The sequence below is a fragment of the Adiantum capillus-veneris genome, chromosome 8 (genome assembly GCF_014529385.1).
Source record: "Adiantum capillus-veneris isolate H3 chromosome 8, ASM1452938v2, whole genome shotgun sequence".
Lineage (NCBI taxonomy): Eukaryota > Viridiplantae > Streptophyta > Polypodiopsida > Polypodiales > Pteridaceae > Adiantum > Adiantum capillus-veneris.
Window position 1 is genome coordinate 95,581,361 of NC_140938.1, and position 5,873 is coordinate 95,587,233.

Below are 5,873 nucleotides of genomic sequence, written 5' to 3' on the forward strand. Positions count from 1 at the left end.
GATGTAACCTTATGGTCTTCTCTCTCTCTCTCTCTCTCATTCTCTCTTTGGTTTTTTATATTCTCGCTCTCTTATACATTATACCACACACATCTCACATACATACTGCACCATACACACATCGATATTCTACAGATATCACACATAGCATACATGTGTGTATGCATACACATGTTCTCGAGGATGTGGGGGTGTGGACATGATTACATTGTGTGTGTGTGTGTGTGTGTGTGTGTGTGTGTGTGTGTGTGTGTGAGAGAGAGAGAGAGTGAACGTCAGCTTGGTCGGACCAGCCATAAGAAAAAACACATGCCAGAAATGCGAGTTTTGGAAAAAAAAATTCTTTCTGGATCAGTTTGGCCGCTTCTTGCTAGGGAGACATTGCTACAGCCTAGCCTATAGTAGCCTCAGAGAGGGCAGGAGACAGTCACAGCTCACAGATTTCTCTACCCTTGGTCACTCTCCAAGATCGTAAGACGATCCGAGCCAGCAGACGACCATGAACTCCAGGATACAGGGTCTATGGCAGACAGATCCAGACCCGACATACTCAAGCTATTTAGGAAAGATATATAAAATTGTAAGACCTTGTGACCCAATAGCTAATAGCCAAGGGTCTGCTTGGTAGACATGAGTACTCAGCTTCCTACCATTCGACAGTCCAGTTGAATTCACATCTAGAAGAAGGCCTAAGCAATGTCTGAAGCTGCGCTTTCACTGGCACACTTCAACCTCAAGTTTGCTACTTTGCTTTCAATTTCTTGTATAGGAATAAAAAGAAGCCTGTACTAATTTAGAGTAGAATTGCAATGCTTCAACACTCTTGCCCACCTTCTTGCAATACAAAGCATTGAACATCATTGCTCTCATGTGACCCTTCTCATTAGTCTTTGAGTAGCAACTGAAGGCATTCATAACTGGTGTGCTAAATTGATCTCCAAACTCCACGCCTAAAAATCACATCCGCATCCTCACTCCTAGAAAAATTGCTGGAGAAGGCTTTCCATATCCATGTCTTCAAATGCAGCTCCCACATCAAAGAGAAATTCAGGGTCTATAATTCTCAATCCTCTAGTGATCCAATATTGGCAACCCCTTCATCTGTCTCTTCTCGGCACATTTCTGCCAGCAAAAATGCAGCATCCTCACACCTCACATTGGCCGCCTGCTCCAAAAGGTCCTTAGATTTCCTTAACCTACCGAGCTTGAAGACAGGGTCCTGCACCACTTCTAGCCTCTTGAAGATGTTAATATATCATTTTATTTCTCTCTCACACACACAACATTACGGTCCTCTCTCTCTCTCTCTCTCTCTCTCTCTCTCTCTCTCTCTCTCTGTGTGTGTGTGTATGCAGACAAGGTCCTGCAGCGCTTCCTGCCATAGGTTGTTAGTACTGCATTGAAACTGGTGGGTGATGGTGCGGAATGGGGTGCAGATAGGTTGTTGCTGCAATGAGAGCTGCTGCTTTGAATGAGGTGCAGAGGACGGTAGGGATGCTCACCTCGAATACCATGACATTGTTGAAAGGATATCAAATGCTCTCTCTCTCTCTCTCTCTCTCTCTCTCTCTCTCAACACACACACACACACACACACAGATTGAGCCACTGAGTGGCGATCTCTCTCTCTCTCTCTCTCTCTCTCTCTCTCTCTCTCTCTACGCAGAGACAGGTTCCTACAGCGCTTCCTGCCATAGGTTGCTGCTACTGCATTGAAACTGGTGGGCGATGGTGCGGAATGGGGTGCAGATTAGTTGCTGCTGCAATGAGAGCTGCAGCATTGAATGAGGTGCAGAGGACGGTAGGGATGCTTACCTCAAATACCCTGACATTGTTGAAAGGATATCAAATGCTCTCTCTCTCTCTCTCTCTCTCTCTCTCTCTCGGGATATTGGGGAGGATACTTCTACTTTGCAGCTCCAAAGATTAAAGGCTAGTTGGAGCGTACAGCCAGAGAGCACATGGTAAGCTTTCAAATTCTCAAACTAATGCTCTGAAAATCGTTTGAATTTTAGTCTTCATATCGCAAAAGAGAACATGTGGAAAGGGCAATAATGACCGTCATATTATGTTAGTTTAGATTTTTTTTTAAAGATCGAGGGGACATACTCAGGGCATGCAATCCTTTGTTAGGTTTCTTTGCATTTCACAACAACAACAACAAACACCCCCTACCCAACAGGCAAAAAAAAAGAGAGAGGAGCAAAGCTATTTGACTTGAACCTTCTCAAAAAGGTTCAATGGAACAAATCAAAATGGCCATAGGGGCATGTAGTCATCAATTTCACATACTATAAGTAAACCACAAGCACACCGGCTTAGCCGGATGTGCTTTTGGTGTGAACTAAATGTGAACCATGTTTTGAAGTTTTTAGGCAATGAGCATGTTAAGGTGGGGGATTTTTTTTGTGAGCTTTCAGTTTCGAGCTTTTACAATTAGAATTGTTTTTTCAAGGTTTTGAACCCTGATTTTACACAAATTATATCCTTAAGTATCATTGTAGCAAAAAAACTCAAAACCTCACAATAAAATCATTCAACTACCAAACACTTTGTAGAAATATGGAAGCACAACAATGCTTATGCAAAGTGAAATTTTACAAAAAGCACCATTTGTGTGTGTTTACGAGCTGCACATAAAACTTGATTCGAATTTTTTTGCCAGAGTCTCCTTTGTATGGAGACCTCTTCTATAAAAGATTGTACACCCTTTCTTGGGCTCCCCCATGGGATATCCATTACATAAACTCTTATTTCCACTACTTAAATGATTTTGTTATCTCACATAATCAACACACAAGACAATGGTGTCAACATAATACAACTACATAGGAAAGCACAATCAAAGTCATCTCCACATCATGTGGCCATCATGTACCAAACAAACACAAAAGAAACATCCAAATGAAATGTATGGAGCACATCAAAACGCCATGTCAATGTCATATGGCAATCACGTATATCAAAATATAAATCAAAAAATCAAGATGTGTGCTGTTAGAATAGTGTTTCCCCAATCAAGTGTGCACCCGTAATCAACATTTCGCAGGTCCACATGCAATGTCTATCAAACATCTTTTGTAGAGCACATCATCCAACTGTAGACACATGAAATGCCTCATATCTTTCACAGAAGCTCGGCCCAAACCACCACACCCCGCAAACAAGTCAAAACATACTCCTGAGGCTCAGTAAATGTTACCAACAACCACCTAACAATATAAAAAGTAAATTAGAAACATAATGAAAACACATATATACCATAACATTCACAAGTATAATAATTTAGACTAATCTTATCGAAAGAACAAAGAAGACCACTCTGTCCCACCTCTAAGAATGACACCATCAATCTCAATGGGGAAGACTACATCATCTATCATGTAGCTACAATCTGCTGGAAACAATCTTTCGGCAATTTTCTCCCCTACCTCTCTATCATAGTGTGGCACAAGATGGCCAATACGATACCAAAGACACATGGTAAGATCAAGTATTTTCATTAAAAATAAGTCAAATAATTTCATAGCTATAAAGTTTTTAGTTAGGACATAAAACTATGAAACTAAGTTTGTTATCTCACCGCCTCTCTAGTGAGTGGATGCCATGTGCCTTCTTAATACACATGAGGGTCCATGTACGTAACAGCACAAGTCCTACCCTAATAGCATCTACAATAAAATGTCCAATATACTCGGCCATGCACATGGTGACTAAAAACCCCTCATCTGCCAAAAACTCACGAGCCACATCCATGCACCCTGTCACTAGACCCTGAAAATGTGTTCCACTTGGGAACACTCATGTCCTCTACAAAAGTGAATGTTGTTACGTTAGCATACAACCATAGTTAGCTATAGGTATTACCCCAAAAAAAAGTTACTTACCCAATGGAATAGGTCCTAGACCATCCACAAGTAAACTTGTAGGAAAACCGCAAAGATAAGCCTAGCCACCTCACGACAAGGCACACTATCTATGCTATATAATTGGTATTTTGTGTCGCAAAAAATTTGTTGATGTTATAGGAAAACCAAACATTAATCATGTTCAAAATCATAGAACAATGCAAGAAGATAATGCAAAGATGTAAGCATTATGGAAATACGCCTATCAAGGGAAAACTTATCAATTTGTGATATATCCACAAGCAAACATCCACAACGGTTTGGTAATGGAACCCTACAAGCATTAATCAAATTAGATTTTAATTAGGAACTATGAAAGACAGATTTTTTGACAATTTTATTAAACTTACCAACCAATCGTGTGATCGGCCTTCTCTCCCAAGCCTCTCGCCCAAGTGAGGACTCTGCAACAAAAAAAGTTGTGTGTGCTAATGAGGATGTAGTGGGCACATTAGAAGAGGGTGTCATATGGGGTATTGTGGTTGCCAAAGAGGACATGCCGAGCTCAATAGATGGCACACTGGGAGGCATCAAAGAGGGAGTAGGTAATCTTGATGTACTTGGAGGCTCCATGGTCTCTTTACCCTTCTTGAGTACATTGCTTGCTAGTGGAGTACCTTGAGAGCCACTCTCAACAGTGTTTTGAGTAACTCCAAGTGAAACGGGAGGGAGAGACTCTTCTTGTGTCTCCTCCAAGTACTCATCACTCTCTTTTTGAAACCCTTTATTCAACAAGCATACAACAGAATATCACATAGATTAGCACTAAAGTAAGACATACAATCTCAAAAGAAAAGAGAGACAAGTGTATAGGTACTTACTCTCCCGTAATTCAAACTCTTGCTTTGGAATCACACCCAGTGGATAATTCAACCACCAAGGACAAACATTGGCTTCCCATGTTGTCAAATTCCTTTCAATCAGAAAGGGAGAGAACATTGTATTCTCATCACGCACATTAATCCACTCCCTAGTGAATAATGGGGCTTCATTCAATTCATGCGTTTCAACGCATTGTATAAACCATCTACAAAACTTTAGGGCATCAAAAACTTTGAAAAGCACATACACACAATACTATAACAAATGACACATAATCCAAAAAAGAAAACGCCAGAGTCTCCTTTGTATGGAGTACACTTTTTCAAAATAAACCATAAACCCTGTCTTGGGCTCCTACAAGGAATTTAAGTGTTTTCAACATTGGATTTTTACATGCCTGTACTGTCAAAAAAAACCATCCACCCCATATTGGGCTTCCACAGGAAATTTAAGGATTTTTTGTAAACAGAAAATGATATATCACCAATCTCAATACGACGCACTGTCACCTAACGATGGCAAACAAATGAAATGCTCTTATTTTGCAAAGAGTGCAAGTGAAAGATGCTAACATGTAAATCACTCTCTTAGCCAACAACACAAGTTCCGGCATCTTCTCACTAGAGTCAGAAGATTTCACCACATCCATTAGAAAAATAAAAGCATGCGTGCACACATAGTAAAAATCAAAAAACATACTCATCTTGATCTTGTGTAAATTAAAATATGTCTATATTCTATTAAAAACAACGATGAAATATATACCTGCAAAATATGATTTTTCATGCTAATCTTGTAGAATAGATCAAAGAATTTGGAAGTGGTGGACTTCTACTTGCAGCCTTTCAATCATAAGTGTAGCTTCCCCATGCAAGTGAGCCCAATCAGTCTCCTTTTTTATGTAACTTCTAAAAAGCTTGTAATCACCAAAATGAAGATATTGTGGATCCTTAGACTTAGTGAGGCTCATTAGGTGCAAATTTATCTTCTTTCTACGAAAAGAAAAGACAACATATCACTCAATCATATAGCAAATCAAAATGGATCAAACACAATTACAAATGAGAAACTAATAGATACAATACCTCTTAGAAGTGATTTTAGACATTGTCAAACAATAGAGCTTATCTCTAGTGATCTTTA

General features: G+C 39.8%; 1 long non-coding RNA gene across 2 annotated transcripts; it reads right to left on the minus strand.

The window, feature by feature from the left end:
• Positions 1-310: 310 nt before the first annotated feature.
• Positions 311-2,015, minus strand: LOC147452591 (uncharacterized). 2 transcript variants are annotated; one of them, XR_015188998.1, is made up of 2 exons: positions 1,816-2,015; positions 311-1,230 (listed from the first exon to the last, which is right to left on the minus strand). It is a non-coding gene; the product is annotated as an uncharacterized LOC147452591 (long non-coding RNA). The 2 variants fall into 2 exon arrangements; XR_015188997.1 differs by lacking the exon at positions 1,816-2,015 and adding an exon at positions 1,503-1,805.
• Positions 2,016-5,873: the final 3,858 nt, after the last annotated feature.